Source organism: Parasteatoda tepidariorum, chromosome 5 (genome assembly GCF_982258835.1).
Source record: "Parasteatoda tepidariorum strain Cologne lab strain chromosome 5, Ptep-v5.0, whole genome shotgun sequence".
Classification (NCBI taxonomy): Eukaryota; Metazoa; Arthropoda; class Arachnida; order Araneae; family Theridiidae; genus Parasteatoda; species Parasteatoda tepidariorum.
This window is the reverse complement of record NC_141759.1, coordinates 76844004-76862752: the sequence shown is the minus strand read 5'-3', so window position 1 is coordinate 76862752 and position 18749 is coordinate 76844004. Positions and strand designations below refer to the sequence as shown.

General features: G+C 28.1%; 1 long non-coding RNA gene across 3 annotated transcripts; it reads left to right on the top strand.

Moving 5' to 3' along the window:
- The first annotated feature begins 560 nt into the window (after nucleotides 1-560).
- LOC122271583 (uncharacterized) lies at nucleotides 561-18732 on the top strand. Of its 3 annotated transcripts, none has more exons than XR_015433796.1 (6): nucleotides 561-860; nucleotides 6525-6638; nucleotides 10732-10894; nucleotides 14018-14092; nucleotides 17791-17854; nucleotides 17963-18732. It is a non-coding gene; the product is annotated as an uncharacterized LOC122271583 (long non-coding RNA). The 3 variants fall into 3 exon arrangements; XR_015433797.1 differs by lacking the exon at nucleotides 561-860 and adding an exon at nucleotides 5783-6036; XR_015433798.1 differs by lacking the exon at nucleotides 10732-10894 and having other exon boundaries at nucleotides 568-860.
- Nucleotides 18733-18749: the final 17 nt, after the last annotated feature.

The window sequence follows — 18749 nt, the reverse complement described above, 5'->3', positions numbered from 1 at the left end:
TAATTTTGAAAACAGAATTTTCGGGGAACAACGATCAAATCAACGATTTAAATAACATATATTCAGGTTGCGAAAAATTTAAAAAAAAAAATGCAAATTATCAGCCAGTACGTTAAAAATTATTTAAAGAAAATTGCAAGAAAAAATTATATACAATGCATTTATATACAATTTGAAAAAATTATATACAATGCTTTGAATGCAGTTTGTTTCGGACTAAACAAATATTTTTTAAGAATTCTATATTTATATTTTTATCATTTATTTTTATTTTCTTTAAAGTTGACACTAACATTTTAATATGAAACAAGTTTCAAATATTTTCCTCATTGCAAAAAATAATTAAAATTTCCAAACGATCCGCCTCAATGAGCATATATTTTTTCTTTTTCTATTCACATTTCGAACCCTAAAAAATGTCGTAGAAAATTCTTGTAAATAACAATACTGAGCAAAGGTTCGAATCCTAATTTCAGCTATAAAACTTCTCAACTTATAGAATCTATTCATATTTCACCTTCTTACCACAAGATAACTCCGAAAATTACAAGAGCTGGATTTTGATTGGCTAGTCATAGCCAATCATAGCCCTTAAGTCAATGGTTAGTGTTAATGAATGTAATACAAGTTCTCTTCATTATCTTCTACGATCCGATAGAAGAAAAGTGCTGTTTTTTAGTGAATTCGCTCGAAATTTCTCGGTTTGATATGCATTTTTGGAAGACGAAGCATAATTTCAATCCTTTTGTGTTTTATAATATTTTTACTAATGTTGTGTTAAAGATTCCATTGAAAGTTGTGTGAAGAAACTATTATATTTTATAAATTATCAAGTCACTGAAGGATTATATTTTTTTCAAGTAAGTTTTTTTAATACTTAAGTATCTTTTATTCTGTATGTCTATATCTTTTTTATGAATCTAAATTAACTTAATTTATGTCTTTGTAATACTCATCAACAGTTAAAATTTAGAAAAATAAATTTTAGCTGTAAATGTATAAGTTTAAATATTAATTATTTAGTTAATAACTGATCATACTTGATAAAAAACCCTTTCGTGACTTTGGAATACGACATAGAGTTTAATTGAATTTCGTACGTTAATTTATAAATTCTAAATCATTATTTATGCTACAAAATTTATAAAGCTCTGATAATTTTTAAATTTGAGAAAAGCACGTTTTGCTGTTCATAAAGAAATATAACTTTCATAGAACATATGCTTCATTTGTTTGTTATTTCATTGGCATTGAGTTTATCTGAATTTCGTACTTTAATTAATGAGTTCTAAATCATTATTTATGCTAAAAAATTTATAAAGCTTTCATAATTTTTAAATTAAAGAAAAGCACGTTTTGTTTGTTCATAAAAAAAAGAAAATATTTCTCATAGATTATGTGGTTCATTGGCATGTAATACTGATCTATAGTTATAATTTATAAAAATAAACGTTTCATATAAATTTAATTATTAAATATTTAGTTCATGACTAATCATACTTGATTAAAACCATTTCCTAATTTTAGAGTATGGCCCTGAGTTTATATAATTATATTTCTCACGTTAATTAACAAGTTATTTTTTTAACAAAATCTTCAAAGTACTGATAATTTTCAAAATAGAAAAGAAAAACATATTAGAATAGTTCAAAAAAATATATAATTTTAATAGATCATGATAGTTTGCCAACAGTGGGCTATTACTGGAATGCTTTACTTAACTTAAAATAATTCTTAAATTTATTCAGGGAAAAAATTTTCATAACTGCAAAAATTGTCTATAATTGAAAAAATTAGTTATTATTAGTAATAATTATATTAATTAATTTAGAAGAAAAAATGAGGTAATCAATATGTTTTTCTTAATAATTCTCATAATGAACGCTTAACAGTATCTTTCTTTCTTTTCATTTATAATTGTCAAAATTCTTAGCTTAGTAATATGCGGGACATTTGTAGTCGCGAGCCTTCGTGTGATCCACCAGCTTAACATTTTTCATTTTATGAGATCATTGAAAAAGAATCAGTAAATTCAAGTTCTTAGCACCATGGCATTGTCTTTTGAGCAACGCCTACGTAAGATTAAAGCTTTTACTATGACTAAAGCTGTATTGTAATACACTTTTATTATGCATGTAAATAAACTTTTTTTCACATTAATAACTTTAATATCAAAATGTTAACTAAGATGTCTACAGGTCATAGCTGACAATTTTGGAATGTTCCATTTTTGTATTTAAACTATCAGTAAAATTTTTGCTGTTCTATTTCATTCTTGGATTTAATAAGGAATTCTTTTAAATACCTTCACAAATGAATAAATTTAACAAATATATGATTCCTCAAAAAGCTCATATTGGTGGCTACCAGCGATTGCAAAGTAATAAAACATGTTTTTTTATAATTTATTCCTAAATTTGCAATTTACTATCACTTCGGGGAATTAGTTTTATAGAGAGCAGAAGTTGGAAGGTATGATACAAGCCTTCCAACTTTTTTCGTTTATATTTTTATGTGTGATTCATTGTTTTGTAAATTTGATTTTAGGGTCATTTCTCTCTCCATTACATGAAAATTATTCAAAAATTTACGTGAAACTTCACACTGTTTCAGTTCTTTCGTGGTGGGGCTCTTACGATGTTGGCAAATTTACCAAAAATTCAATAAGTTTTAGTTTGTAATTGTCTACCACTCTATAAAATATTTTTAAAAAGGCGTAGTACTTAACAATCCTGATAAAATAGTTTGCACATCCTGATATAGATTTTTGTTCACGTTTGCAACTTTAATGAATATGTTGCAAAAAAAAAGAATTTACATAGAAAATGCTATAACAAATTATTTTTTCAGTAACATATAAAACGCATTTGCGTAATGTCTCAAAAATAGTGAAAGCTATAATGGCTGATAAAATATGATTAAACCATTAATTTTTGCTTTAGAACAGGGTGAGCACATTGATGCAAAGGGTGAACTCTTAATATTAGTAAATTGAAAAAGGAAATTTGCACAAGACCTACAAAAAATAATGTTGATAATTTTACACGTTTTTATCCACGAAGCCTCTTATGATATGTTTCAAAATAAACCAGATATATATTACTACCAATTTTTTTTTCATTCAAATGTTTTTATAGTTGTTCGATTTTTTGACCTCAAATTTTGCGCGAAAATTTTACGCATGCATAGCTGCCAACTCTTCCGATTTTCCCGGGAGATTTATTTTCATATTTAAAGTGCTAGCGAAATTCATGTTATTTCACTAAACTTTTTGAATTATATTAATAATCTTAAATCAGTTTCACCACCACTACATATAAATAATTACAACAAATATATAAAAGCATATTATTCCTTACAGTAGCGAATTTTAACCTGATGAAAATATAAATATATTTTTGAGGAAGACATTTTTTCGGTAATTGTTTTACTGCCACTTGGAAAATCCATTCTCGAAAAGAGTGAATGTTGGCAGGTATGTACATGTTTATCAACGTAGCCTCTTATACTATGGTTCAAAATAAATCAGTTATATGTCACTATCATTTATTTTTTTTTTTCAAAAGTAGTCCATAGTTTTTTTTTATAAATGTTAAATTTATTGACCACGAGCTTTGTGCGAAAAATTCTGCACGTGTATATCTACGAAGCCTCTTATTATATAGTTCAAAATAAATCAGTTGCATGTCACTACCATTTTTTTTTTTTTTTTTTTTATGAATGTTTGATTTATTGACCACAAGCTTAGCGCAGAGTTCACTCAAACAAACAGGTTTTTAGCAAATTACTTTTAGAAAATTTTTTATCTTAATATTTCTTCATTTTAATGAATTATTTGCAAAGGCGCAATACCATTTTACATTTAGGAATTCATGTTTTATAGTGTTAAGTATTTTCATCATGAATAAATTCTCGCTAATGTTAAAACCTAACTTATGAAAAAACTTTCTATGAAAACTATCGCAGCTCTGTTGTCATAACAGAGCTCTTATTCTAGCTTTTCTTGGAGCTTTGCTCCGAACTTTCATAATGTGATAAACCCCCTCCTGGTGATGGTCCATATATATAAATGATTCCCATAGCAAGAATAAATTGCTGTTTACAATCAATTGAAAAATTGAAATTCATATGGGCAAATCTCACCAAGTACGACAATTTACAGTAACTGCTAGAAATCCAATATATCATTCAATTAAGTTATGAATTTTAAGTGTTCAATTATTAGCGTTTTTTCTACCCAAGACCTTTGAAGGGGTTCAGTGTGCCATCTGTCTAATGTCGTGTCTAATGTAAACCCATAATACCTGGAATGCATGTTTTCATTTCTCTGGGAAATACTTAGCATTATCCCGTCAACAGTTTTCGTCAAAACTAAAAATAAATTTGGATATAGTTCTTCTTATATCATTTCTTATAATATTTCTTATTAATTATCTTATAATATTTTCTTATTTTTTGCAAGTGATAGGTTGTATTTGTATTCTGTAAATTTTTTTACAATCTATTGCTATGTTGAATAAAAGATACCAAAAAGAAGCTGAAAAATGCTTGGCGGGATAATAAGTGAGTAAATACCGAGAGAAGTTAGAAACCAGCATTTAAAGTAAGTGATGGTTATGACATAAGAGATTAAATACAGCCGTGATGGCACAATTAGCCCTTTCTGTGGCCGTGGTATAAAAACTGCCCGAGTAAATTTTGACAAAAATGTAAACGTAACAAATTGTAATAGTTTTTATCTCTTAAACTACGCCAATTTTAACTAAAATTTTGAAAAATGTGAAGGTAAAACCAATCTTTTCATTCGTTGAAATGAATGTGAGTATATGTTGACTACAATTATTATAGTATTCTCTCGTCTGAGATTTTTGATTGAATTTTCATACCTCCCAAAGGGTTAAGGTGCTGAGTTGTCAAAAATAAGACACAGGAGTTCTATTCCAAGTGCTGCATAATTTTTGGTGTTCGCGAATGCTGAATTATAGTTTTCATTAAATTTAAACGAATTTTTATGAATGTAAAGAATGATACTCAGAAAAGCTCTAATTGAAGAATTTACTGAAAAGAAATTTCTGAAATGAAAAGTTCGGTTTTAATTAATAATGAAATTTTTTATAAATACATCATCCTTTTCATAATTTATTCAATGCGTGGTAATAAATATATATTTTTTTTAAATTTTGCTCTTATTTTCACTAATATTTTACCTAAATAATTTCTTATGGGACCGAACATTAAACAAATAATGGATTATTGAATAGATATAATTACAGGTTTCAAAAATCATAAGAAAAAGTTTTTTTAAAAAAAAACTTTTCTTATTCGTGTGACCCTAAGTTAACGTGGAACACCATTTGGGAACCGCTGTTCTAAGACCTGAAAATTTTAATTATTATTTCTTTTCCTTTTTCTTTTTTTTTGTTTCGATTTTATATGTAAAAAGAGCTTATTAAAATTTAAAAATTGATTTTTTAAACTTTTCTTTAACAGCATCAAACTATATATACTTTTTATTATTTTTTTAATAAAGAAATAACTAAGACTTGCTTATTGATTAGCTAATACAATTTTAAGATAAGTAATACATTCAACAATGGTCATTGATAAACTATCAGTGACAAATGATTGATGTGGAAGTGTGCATAAGCCATTCACATGTTCCCAGAATGCTTTCATTTCGGTTTTGTTTATCTATGCCAGCTCATAATAAAAGCACTGTATGGTGCATTAATGATCCTGAGTCATGCTAGCCATTTGTCCTCATTATAATGCCTCGAATTCAAAAGATCTTTTATGACTATCATAAATACATTAGAATACTGTTATCATTGCTTTTATTTCACTTATTCAATGCATATTGCTTGCCACAGATAAGATTTCTGAGCATTTGTACAATGGCATGGTTCAAGAATAATCATAAATCTTCCAGAATTTCAGAGGGTGTACTTTCCTTTAATAAAGCGGTTCTTCTTAAACTGTCTTTATCACAACAGAAGATAGGTCTCACCATTGTAAGCTTAAAAGTCATAACATGCTGTAAGTTGCACGTGGATTAACATGAGAAATTAACTAAAGCATAAGACTGGAGTATATTGCTTATACATTTCAGTAATATTTAGTGATATATTGAAAAAAAACGTTTATTTGTCATATTAAGATTTAATCTGCTTTTTACAAATTCGAATGACTTTTTCATAGATATGCGTGCTTTAATTTAAAGCAAATTTGGATTAAGAAACTTGAAAAAAACGAGAGGGGGGATTGTGCTGATTGTTTTATAAATGCATAGTTTAAAAAAAATTTTATTGTGAATAATGCTGGTGTACTAAACAAACACTTATCAAAATTTCTGCAATTTTTCATACTGTTAATTTGTTCATAATAGGTTCATGTGCATCGAATATGTTGTGAAATTTATACGTCCATAATTTGTTATGCATTATATTTCAGTGTTTTGAATAAACTACTAGTACTACTAGTAAGAAATGTCGTAACGTTTTCTTTTTTAATAAAATCAATTCTAGATTCACAATATGACGAATAGACAGTTGATATACCAAGAAAGAGAACGAAAGATCAAGAAAGAAAGGAAGTCGTTGAAAGAAAATTTAAAAGAACAGACGTTGAAAAAATGCGAAGTAAGTTTAATTTTATTGTCGAAATTATTAAAAGTTGGAGAGAAAAAACGCATGTGACTGTGTAGTTTCTACAATAAAAATAGTCGTTAAAATTATTAAAAAAAGATAAGTGTTACTAGATAGTTTCTGCAGTAATGACAGAAGTTTTTAACCAGTGTTTTCAGTAAAATTAAAATGATAGTTAAATATTAATTTCCCCTTAAGTGGTTTTTCTTCTAGTTATATATTTTATAATTTTAAAATAATCATTAAACAGCCGACTCAATTTTGAGCTTACGACTACTGCGATGTTCAATTCCGTATCCTTGTAATTTTGAACACAATCCAAAAGACAAGGGAACTCCTCGATTAAGTATTGGGTGAAATTTGCCTTAGTGGAGAACTTTTTGATGGATCTAACCGCATTTGCCTTACAAGGAGAGGAAAACCAGGAAAACCTCCCACTGTTAGTCTTACTGCAAGGGGACTATAACACATGATCCATCTACTACTGAGGATATTTTACATCAGCACTGTGGTCTGTGCGAGCAGGGTGCAGAATTCTTTTCGACCTGCAATCACTGGGATTCGAACCCAGGTCTCCTCTTCCAGTTATATAACTGCACCCCCAAATGGCGTATTACAAAAATTATTTGGTAAGCAGGAAAAAAATATAACTTTTTTTCCCTTTAACTTTTTCGTTTCTCAAAACTGTACTTATAATGGCAAAAATCTGAAAGGTTCAGTTTATAATTTTCCACACCTCTATAAAATATTTTGTTGTAAGCGAAGCAATTGGCATCCCAGTGATAAAATGCCAAAGTAAGCTTCTACTGGTTAAAGTTACATGGTTCATACACAACTAAAACATAATGAAAAGACTTCCGTGTTGTTTTTGTTTCTAATGCCACCTGTCAATGCCAACAAGCCTGCTTGGAAAGCTGAAGAATGCGTTTCACGTTTATTTAGTAGCGTCATTTTCAGCCACTCACGTGTCACAGACGTTTATAGGGCGGATCCTTTCATTCATCCACAGATTGTAAGTTTAATCTTAACTAGAGAATGATCACACTCTCATTGAGTATCGCCAGATGTATGATTCGTTATGGAAACTTGGAGAACTTAGTGCCTAGAGAGATTTAACTTGCACCAGTCACGTGGAGAATCTTCGGCCGTTGGAGATCGAACTCACGGCCTTTTGGACATGGGCCCAACGTCCTACAAATCAGGTTCTGCTGGACACGAAATGGTTTCTTTATCTACCCATGACCACACTTAGCCTACTAGGTGCAATATCTCGCTTGCACAGTATGACAAAATTCCAAAATAAGATTCGACTGGTGAAGTCAGATGATTCATGCGCATCGAAGACGTACACTGGGAACTAAAACTTGAGTAGCTTCGATATTATGAAAAATTACATTTAAATTTTACAAAAAACTCAAAAATTAGTGTTTATATTATTTATATTTTTGAAATAAATTGAAAATAACTTAAAATAATTAAGTGAAATGAATTGAAATCTTTGAAAAATGTATTTTATTGCATTTTTGAGTTCACTTTCTTCTCATCTATATTATCTTTGATTCTACTCTATCTTTTATTCTATCATTATTTAAAGCTCGGGTCTTGGGAGGCTAATGGTATCTTCCAATTCGATGCGCTACCAAAAGAAATTTGAATACGACCCACAGTGACCAACTTCTGTAGAGAAGCATTTCTTCCCAGGTTACAAAAAACGTATGTATAATGTATGAAAATATATGTATGTAAATATTTTTTGTATTTCCTTATACATGCACTGCTGTTCCTATACGGAGAAGAAAATTTTTGGTCAAAAAATGTAATCATGATAAGCTAAGAGAATCGTGGCCATCGCATGCAAGTCTACAATGAAGCGATTTGTGCTTTACGTTAAAAGATTTTTTAAAATAAAATGTGATTGATTAAATACTGTGTCGCTTAACCAGTAAACCTATCGCCTGCTACAAGAGAAGACTTTCATCCAGGTAGTTTGCGCATTAAATAAATTTCGGTTCTAAAAGTTAGCGAAGGAAGTCCCTTTTTATTTACTTATGTGCATATTTGATATAATAATGCTTGGTGGTCAACAAAGAAACATGAAGAAAAAAAATTTATTCTGTCATTAAGTAAATTTAAAAATTGAAATTTATTACCACTAATTTTTTAATTGTTTTTTTTCTTCTAAATTATACATGCGTTTTACCGTGTCTAAAATATACATACGTATACATACCATTTACTATAATATATTATTGTCGTTTCCCGATGGCATACTAAGATTTGAGCTAAGTTCTGATGCGATTCATTATATGGTCAAATCAGAATACATTTAAGAAATCGTGAAGAGGCCCGACCTCTATTTTCAGATGTCCCCTACAGGGTGTGGTATTAAAATCAAGAATTAATTGAATACACGTCGTACGCTGGGCTAATGGTCTAGATCAGTGGTTACCAACTGGCGGCCCTCGGACCGCATCCGGCCCGCGAAGCTTTTTTTTTGTGGCCCGCGAACTAAAATATATTAGTTGTCATTTTTTTTAGGACAATTTTCGTAAAAAATCTATATGGGTTTTAAATTTTTTAGTTTTATACCTTAACAATTTGATATCTGTTGCACATTAATTGTTTAATGCATAGGTGCACAATTAAAGTTATTGAAGCCAATTAAATATTTTTAAAAATCTACTTCTTATTTTAATTTGCAGTTCAATACTTTTGCTTTGTACAACTTGATAAAAATCTTACAGTAATACTTAATGTTCTTTCAAACATACAAGAGTCCTATATAAAATTTTGAGAAAGTTGTGGCCCGCCATTTGACTGGTGTTTTTAATTGCAGCCCCCGGCCTCATGTAAATTAGAAACCCCTGAACTAGATTTTAAATTTTTAGAGAAACATATAGCAACGATTCTTCTAACAGCTAAAACTTATGTAACTTATTTTTTACCCATTGTAGAATAATTAGTGATAAAAAGTTTATCTTTCGCTCTTCACAAATATCAGAGTAGATGAAGTGGTTTTGCATAAATTTTCTCTTTCTGTCTACTCTGTTTGAAAGCAGCAAAGAGAGAATTTTGAATCGAATGATTTCGGCTTTTTCTTAAAATTGCTTGAAACTAAATCTTTAAATCCAGGAATAAGAATAGCATATAAGTTTTGATATCACTCGAAATGCAATTATTCCGGTGAGTGCATAAGAACTGTCTGTGGAATTGGTAAAAATGGTAATACCGAATAAATACCGATTTCCAAGATTAATGGTTAGAAATAAAAATAAACGAGACTTTTTTAACCTATATATGCCCGGTAACAAAAATTCTACAAATGAAAAACACCTATGTGAAAGGAAGTGATAGGAATTATTTGCTCTATACTAGGTTATTATTCCATTATTTATTTTTGACATATTGTAGTAGATAATATATGTGCTACTTGTGTTTCTGTTTCAGAAAAAAACGGGTAAATCATGTTAGCATAAACAGGATAATCATGTCTGCCAAAATTTATACACGAAGGATTTGCCCATGTGATAGAGGAATGAGAGTTTTAAAAAAATCAACTCTAGGCAAAAATATTTTAATATTTCGCCAAACTTAAACGCAAAAACCTTCACTTATAATATGGAGCTGGTTGGGCAAAGCACGATGAATCGGCAAACATGGCTTTTGCCCATTCATTGTGTCCATAACTGTCAGTTTAGATAAAATATGTAATTAGGGCGCAATGATGTTCGATGTTTGTCTTTTTTTTTAGTTTCACAAGAGACTAAAATATCAAGCATTTTTTTTTTTATATCTCTAACTATTGCATGTTTAATGGGGCTTAAAATTATTATATATTAACTTTGTAAATCCAAAAATTAAATAGAAAAGCTTAAGTTTCGCTATCAGTTTAAATGTCACAATAAAAACTTCCACAAAATCTGGAAGAATTGTCAAGTATATGGATGACGCATTTATTTATTGATTGTTGCCCATTTGATTCAATTTCTTGTTAGCATTTTAATTGTTAGTATTTAAAAACATATTTAAAAGTATTTATCTTTCTTTTCCTTTCTAAAATATCCCATGTTTATATTTTCGTTTATAGGAAAACTTACCCTTGGAAGGCGTGTTTCAGTGGAAACTAGAAAATATCTCTGACATAAATGTTCGGAAACGAGTTGAAACCAAAGTTCACGATATTTTAAATAAAATAGAAGATGGTAAAAGACTTCACGGGGTTTTGTCCCACTGCAAGACAGTACGAATTGGTAAATTTAGAATAATTTACGATGAAATATCGGTACCTGGTAAAATAATTTTTAAAGATATAGGCAACAGGGAAACAATTTATTAAATTGTTAATAGAAACTATGAAAAAAAATTATAGTTTATGAATATATATTTAAGGAAAAGTAATATTTATCTAAATTAATTTAATATTTCTTACAAATATGTGATAAGAAAACAATCGAAAACAGTTTGAAATTTATTTTGAATACAAGACACCCTTTGATGCAGTTGGGACTCCGGTGTCTTATTAATATATTTTTTTCTGACGCTCAAATTATAAGCAAAATTGTATTATGGTAAGGAAGAAATAATCTAAAAAATAATCTGAAATAATCTATATTAGAAAAAATAATCTAATAATTACTAAAAATTTTAGATTACCAGAATTATATTTGTACTAAAATATAAAATACCAAAAGTAGTTAGAAAAAAAATCTAATTCATGTTCAAAAATGTATAAATTATAGATTTTGTAAATTGAAGAAATTTCAATAATGAACAACTGCTTCTCTTATCTAAGTAACTGCAAATAAATGCAAATTAGAAAAATTATTGTTCGGAAGTGAGTCGTGTTTGGAAGCTTTTGCCTTTAGTGCAGATAAAAACTCCTGTGTTTCATGCTGTATTTCAAAACCATAGATTATTAAATTACTAAAAATAATATTTTTCACTTAAATTAAAACAAAATAATAAAAAAATATATCAAGTAAGAATTCTGCATCAAATGCAATATAAGACACTATTCTAGTCAATCAGACTTGGGCGAAACGTAATTGTAATCAAGTTTGCAAGTCTTCGTCTAATTTTTTTTACTACTATTCTGCCTTTAAATATTATATGTTTTGAAGATTATTATATGTATAGATATATATGAGATATATTGATGTAGTTATCAATACTACATAAATACCGGTGATATATTTTAATGTAAGACACAGTTCAAAATGTAGTCAACTTAATTACAAGTATGTAGTACATTAGTAGCATATATATTATCATAATCGTGAATTAAATAATATGTACAGAATGATGCATTGCTATGGTATATTTAGAAGCATCTTTTAAAAATTTTTATTGTAATTGTATATACTCTTTACGATACGAAAAACTAGTACTTTAAATGCTAAAACAAACTAATTAACAAAAAAATATTAATCTAAATTTATATCTATTAAGTTTCGGAAGGATTGAGAATGAAGTATCACTAAAATACTTTTCACTTTAATGCTATTAAAGGAAACAACAGCGATTCTCAATTTAGTATTTAACAAACAGTTAAAAATTAGTAAATGTCTTCTACGTACAGCCCCGTGACGTCATTTTTACCATTTAATCAGAGTTCAAGGTACAGGCTTATACCTTAATTGTAAATACTTCTTACTCAATATTTTATATATTAAAATAGTACATGGGGTAACACACTCAGTCTCCGTTACTAACGACTCCATCGGCAGAAGATATGTACCGAACATACAATGCCTAATTAAAATGCCTAAACAGCGGTATGAATTGGAATGATTTTCTTGTCTTCTAACTTGAGCTTAGCGCCTCAACCATTTGAACACGAACCCATTGTTGAAGAAAATTCAGTAATTTTAAGGTAAGGTTCATAAAGTTAGAAGTAAATTTCAAAACAGATTTATATCTATCTATCTATCTATCTATCTATCTATATATATATATATATATATATATATATATATATATATATATATATATATATATATATATATATATATATATATATATATATATATATATATATATATATATATATATATATATATATATATATATATATATATATATATATATATATATATATATATATATATATATATATATATATATATATATATATATATACAGGGTGATTCTAAAAAGATGGGGAAAATTTTAGGAAGTGTTAGTACACAACCAGACAAATAATTTAATAAAAAACACAAAGGTGCTGGCCCATGTGGAAAGTTTTTTCATGCAAACAAGAAAGCTCCATCATTCCGATTGCGAGTTACTGCGCTACGTTATTTGTCGCCAAGCTTTCGGTCGCTGTAGGGAAAGTTCGCCTATCTTTTCTTCGCCGTTGTACCAGCATAGCCACTGCCGACCACTGTTTTGAACACTTATTGTAATCACATGCCATTAAATTTGCTTTTATAACTTAACTTCATCGTTCTTTGTGTCTTTTTGCCTCATATAAGAACATAAACTTTGACGCCCTCTAGCTGTTTTGGGTTTTGTTTTCGACCATGAATTATTTGATAAAAAATTTTTTGTCTGGGTGTGTACTATCACTTCCTAAAATTTTTCCCATCTTTTTAGAATCACCCCGAACATATATATATATATATATATATATATATATATATATATATATATATATATATATATATATATATATATATATATATATATATATATATATATACAGGGTGTCTCAGTTAAGCGTTTCAGAACTTCTAAGAGGGGTAGGGGGCATCCTGACGACTCGAAATCATATAGCAATTTGGAGTCGGAAATGCTTTCCTGAAGCGGTGACGTACACAGAAGCACCATAAAGAAAAGAGACCGTAAGTGAAAAATCACTATAATTGTACATTGAAAAAATTATATGGTACATGGGCCAGAGTAAGTGTTCGAAGTTTCTGCCACTGGCTACAATGTACACCTCACATCTCCGGCGTATGGACATTCGAACATTCTGCAATACTCCAGGCATATCTCGTAGGCAGCTACTGCGATTCTTGCAATCAGCATTATCAACAGGGGTGTCATAAACCAGTGTTTTCATATGACTCCAGAAATCAAGACATGATAGGTCGGGTGACCGAAGAGGCCATATAATTTTTTTAATGTATTATTATAGCTATTTTTCACTTACGGTCTCTTTTCTTTATGGTGCTTCTGTGTACGTCACCGCTTCAGGAAAGCATTTCCGACCCCAAATTGCTATATGATTTCGAGTCGTCAGGATGCCCCCTACCCCTCTTAGAAGTACTGAAACGCTTAACTGAGACACCCTGTATATATTAACTTTACTTTTACTCATTTTGGGTGGCGTTCTTTGTTTCCAAATGTTTTAATTCTCATTGATTTTTTAGGTTTCTCTTTTTTGTAACCGGCTGATTGGGAATTTAAGCACAACTTAGTGTTTAATTACTGCGCTTTAAGCAGAAGTAGGTAACAGTTTGGTAATTTTTTATTTAAATTTTTATTAAATTTATTTCATTTTATTATGCACGTTATATATTCTCGATCGCATAGGAAAAAGTCCAACATAATCTGGAGATTTCCTTTTTTTTCCTTATAATATTCGTAATTAATTGGTAATATAATTAATCAGTAGTATCATAAGTAATATTGTTGAACAATTTATTTATTTCAATTGTAAATTAACCCTTTAGTTTAAAAATTAATCCTTTAGTTTAAAAACTAATTGTTATTTAATGTAGAGCAATTATAGTTTGGAAGGTGAATTAATAATTTTTTGTCAGTTGTATATTAAAACTTGGTTTTATCCGACGTGGACCGACCGGGCATGCATATATATATAAATATAAAAGTTTCACTTTTTAGATAACAATTTTTATACTAGCTTTTTCTCTCAAAATGCGTGATTTTTCAATGCAAAATTGAAACGCGTAAAAATTTATTTACCATAAAACTAGAGTAATTTTTTTAACAATCAATTATTGCTTGCATCAGAATTTTTTTACTTCTTTTTTAAACTAAAAATAGAAGTCTTAAAAAAAATTTCAAATTCGTTGGGAAATGGCGATAAACTGTCTTTAAATAAAAAATAGAAAAAAATACTTAATAAAAAAAAAATTATTTAAAAAAAAAATAAATAAAAACTGAATATCCGTTTTCCGGTAAGCATCTTTCTTAATCAAACATCAATAAGAGCTCTAAATTTTCGCACACTTTTTCGCCAAGAGCAGTCATATCTCGCAAAAAGTGGTAGGTAAATAAGGCTGAGAACGAGATGGATTTTAAACAGTTACGTTTTAAGAGCCTTTTTATCTGGTTGTAAATTAAATGAATGGACATTTAATTGTCTACTTTGATGTCACAGTTAACAAATTCAATTAAAATAGTGATTATTATTTTAATTTTTGTCCTTTCTTGGGGATGGGGGAGAGGGATAAGCAACTTCAGTTTCAAATTTGCAGCGTTTATTAACATTAACTGCTAAACAATCTAATATGAAATTCTGACATTAATTTATCAAAAACGCTCTGGAAAAATAATCGCGAGATTAAACAAAGTTTCATATATTTTTATTAACGACAATTAAAATGTATTAAAATACGTTTCTCAAGTGGGCTTAATAAGATACAATGTTATTTCTTTTAGCCCTAGAACAAAAAATGTCGCTCCACATTGGTTAAGACTTGATACCCATTTTAGGTCAGACAAAAATTAAAACATTTTAAAAAGTAGTTTTTAAAATTTTATTTGTTTTGCGTCTGTAAGTTTCTTTGGGTTCCTACTTAAACTTCGATAAATCAGGAGGTGATAATATCGCCATTAATTTTATTCGCATTTTTTAAAAAACAATAGTAAATTGGATTAGCATCAGGCACTAATTAGAAATTTGAGCACAATAGCTTGTTGGAGGCGGAGAGAAATTTCGAAGGACATTAAGTTCCTTTAGACGTTGAAATAGCTAATTAAAACCTCTTTAGAACTGTTCAAAAGCCCATTGACACTTGTATTGCCATTCAACACAGAACTCCATTTAATATTTAAACGCAGACAAAAAGTGGTAAAAATATTTAGTAACGATAAATTTCAAAAACGATAATCGAGACTAATTCTGCTTGTGGTAGTCAGGAAAAAATTCATATTAGGTTCTCAGACACACAGTTGAACTTAGAGTATGTAAGTTATTCGAAAGTTGTCTAACAAAATATTTTAATTGGGGATAAAAGTCTTCCTTTAGCTATATTACCAATGAAATTTTCATTACCACTAGGCATAGTGTTGAAAAAAGAGATTTTAGTTGGAAAGTGGTCAAAATTCAACGGATATAAATACTTCATTAAATATGAATAGTATAATAAATGAAAAAGTAGTTTTTACCATTATCATCTAAGTTAATAGTGGTAATTATAATATATTTTAGAATATTTGTAAAAAATAAAGTAAGTCAAAACATAAAATTAAGACACAGGAATGATCGCCGTATGAAAACTTTAAAATAAAATACAATAACGATTTAGTGAAAAACCAAGTTAAGTTAAATCAGTATACTAACAAAAAACTTTTGACAAAAAATATTCTCTTTCTGTGGTATCCTTAGGATAGAATCACTTAGAATCTAAAATTTTTGTCTTTATGTTTGAAAAAAAAAATTCTCGTACATACTTTTTTAATTTTTTTCTGTCTTTCAAATTTTATATACTATCATTTAATTATCATGTTTTATATACAGCACATTTGTTTCGATTAAGAGAGTTCTTCATTTAAGGGACCCGATCAAATTTTTAATTCTAAATTCAAATTCCAAATTCAAATTCCAAATTCAAATTCTAAATTCAAATTCTAAATTCAAATTCTAAATTCAAATTCTAAATTCAAATTCTAAATTCAAATTCTAAATTCAAATTCTAAATTCAAATTCTAAATTCAAATTCTAAATTCAAATTCTAAATTCAAATTCTAAATTTAAATTCAAATTCTAAATTCAAATTCTAAATTCAAATTCTAAATTCAAATTCTAAATTCAAATTCTAAATTCAAATTCTAAATTCAAATTCTAAATTCAAATTCTAAATTCAAATTCTAAATTCAAATTCTAAATTCAAATTCTAAATTCAAATTCTAAATTCAAATTCTAAATTCAAATTCTAAATTCAAATTCTAAATTCAAATTCTAAATTCAAATTCTAAATTCAAATTCTAAATTCAAATTCTAAATTCAAATTCTAAATTCAAATTCTAAATTCAAATTCTAAATTCAAATTCTAAATTCAAATTCTAAATTCAAATTCTAAATTCAAATTCTAAATTCAAATTCTAAATTCAAATTCTAAATTCAAATTCTAAATTCAAATTCTAAATTCAAATTCTAAATACAAATTCTAAATTCAAATTCTAAATTCAAATTCTAAATTCAAATTCTAAATTCAAATTCTAAATTCAAATTCTAAATTCAAATTCTAAATTCAAATTCTAAATTCAAATTCTAAACTCAAATTCTAAATTCAAATTTTTAACTCTTAAAATTTTAACTATTTAAAAAAATTTCGAATATATCTTATTTTCTAATTATCTAATATTATTTTCAAAAGTTTATCCTTAAACATAAGGATACTATTCGCTACTTTTCTCATTTCGTCATTATTACAAAAGAAAACGGTTTTTGAATTATCACTACTGCACATTTTTAAAAAATTTACATGTTTTGAATTTTTTTTTCAAAGAAAAGTTAAAATTTCCAGTTTTATAGTATATTCTTTAAAATATAAAAGAATTCTATTCATTTCTAAGTAGAATAAGTTCCTTAAGAAACGCTGCGATGTCTGCATAGCTGCGGTAAAATAATTTCAAATGCAAGCTCTCTTTGTTTTAAAAGATCGAATCTCTTGTTTGATTAAGTTGTGGGTACTAACTGATCAACTTTTTCCATAGTGATTTTTATTAATTATTATTATTTTGCGTCTCTCATTCGTTTTAAAATATTTAAATCGAAACTTATGAAGACGATCAAAGTTAAATAAAAGTATAACATAGCGTAAAAATAGGATTACCAGAGAAGGAGTGAAAGATGGAGCTCCCCGTAGTTACCCCGTCTGAGGAGTTGAAGCAGACGCGGATAATGCTTCTGCAAAGAAATTGAGTTTTTAATTATATTTATTTTTAATTTCAGGTATTTGAAAGAATAGCTGTGGAGGCAGGTGGAATATAACAATTGTTATTATAGTTGGAGGCAGGTGGAATATAACAATTGTTATTATAGTTGGAGGCAGGTGGAATATAACAATTGTTATTATAGTTGGAGGCAGGTGGAATATAACAATTGTTATTATAGTTGGAGGCAGGTGGAATATAACAATTATTAGTGCTGAAGTATAGTTGGAGGAAAATAATCAATTCTTTCAAACCGTGAAGCTTTATTCTAGAGGGTCATGTTTTTTCGCAAAATAATGCGTTATTATGCGTTAAGATCAGAACCCAAATAGAGGATTTCAGATTATAAATATATTGAGATAATTGTCTTAAATATAAGTCTAAAATTTATGCTATAAAAATATATAACTTTATCTACTCGGTATATTAGACAATAAAGAGTTTTATTAAACAATGAAGAGTTTTTAATAGTTATGTTTCAGTTAATTCAACACAATAAATTAATTCATAAAGTTTATTCGGGTGATTTTAGAAAATTGGCAGCTGTGTTTGTTCCAAAAAACAAAATGGCTCTTGCTCTTAAAATTAAAATTTAGTTATTTTTGGACGTGAAGGCGTTTTTTTTTTTTGTTATGCTGTCTTTTCGAAAATGTCTATCAATCACAAAAACTTTCGTGACCTTTCGTAAATTTTTACGAAAATTGTCGTAAAGATCAAGTGATAGTTTTTAAAAGTTTTTTAAGAAACTTTACTACAAATTTTTTCAATTTGTAGTTCAACTGAAATTTCCTAAATTCGGAAATTCGTAGGAGTTGATACGCATTTAGCGACTAATATGGTTTAAAATCTAACAATTATATGTTACAAAAACAAAAATAGATTTTATTATTAATACATTTTAAAATATACGAACGTCTTTCGTATACCAGGAAAAATATTTTCTTAACCTAGGAGAATTCCGTAGTAGTTGGAGAGCAA